Source organism: Anguilla anguilla, chromosome 1 (assembly GCF_013347855.1).
Source record: "Anguilla anguilla isolate fAngAng1 chromosome 1, fAngAng1.pri, whole genome shotgun sequence".
Classification (NCBI taxonomy): domain Eukaryota; kingdom Metazoa; phylum Chordata; class Actinopteri; order Anguilliformes; family Anguillidae; genus Anguilla; species Anguilla anguilla.
Window position 1 is genome coordinate 6,453,780 of NC_049201.1, and position 854 is coordinate 6,454,633.

The 854-nt window shown below is 59.3% G+C and overlaps 1 protein-coding gene across 1 annotated transcript in view; it reads left to right on the forward strand.

The window, feature by feature from the left end:
- The first annotated feature begins 676 nt into the window (after window positions 1-676).
- Window positions 677-854, forward strand: part of LOC118236646 (MAM domain-containing glycosylphosphatidylinositol anchor protein 1) — a 71,830-nt gene continuing 71,652 nt past the window's right edge. The window contains exon 1 of the mRNA XM_035435186.1: window positions 677-854. This exon is cut by the window's right edge and continues 290 nt beyond it. The gene's annotated coding sequence lies outside the window, so the exon portion shown is untranslated.

An 854-nucleotide genomic window follows, 5' to 3' on the forward strand; every position in this document is an offset into this window, starting at 1 on the left:
CGAGTCCCTCTCTCCCGTCCCACGAGGTTCCCGTCCTTCCGGAAGGAGAGACGAGCAGCGGCGCTTCTCATCTGTCAGCCCGTCTGCATTCCTCAGCTCTGAGCTGCTCAGGAGAGCCACCTCTGCCTGTTTCAGGCTCTCCCTCAAATGAGGAGACGCGACGTTCCCCTCTCCCGCGCCACCGTTCGCACTCGAATGAGGAGACGCGACGTTCCCCTCTCCCGCGCTGACAGGAACGCGGGTCCCCAGCTGAAAAAGCCGGTGGGGTTTGAAACGGGTCGGTTAACCGTGCAGGGCAAGCCGGGTCAGGACAGACCGCACAGAGAAAATAAGGGTTTCCTTTCTGGCTAACGCCCTCGCTTTGAAATAGAGGGGAGGCAAAGTCGATCGAGGTTTTTGGAGCTTATCTGTGACCAGGCCTCCCTGCTCCCTCCGCGTCCGAGTTCCTCCCCCCCACCGACGCTCCTGGATCCATGGGGTACGCGGTAGGCTGACAAGCACCGGCGGTTTTGGTGGGGGCCCGCCCGAATCGACACGTCCGCACTGTTACCCGAGCGCTGCGGCTGGGCGAGAGTTCTCTGAGCCTCCGAAACGCGGATCTGGGAGCGCGGTCGTGAGAGCTAGCGGGATGGCGCAAAGCTAACGGAGCGGAAGCCCTCCAGCCTGCCTGGCACACAGACAGCGACGCTGCTTCTGGAACTCTTCCTCCGTAAAGTTTCTGGTAGAGTTGTGTGGGGAGAGACCGAGCTTTAAAATGTACATTTTACTACCTTACACTGGGTTGTCACTCTGTACATGTGTCACTGGACAATAGCGAATAGAAGTGTGTATCAGTGTGGGCTTCTGTAACCAGA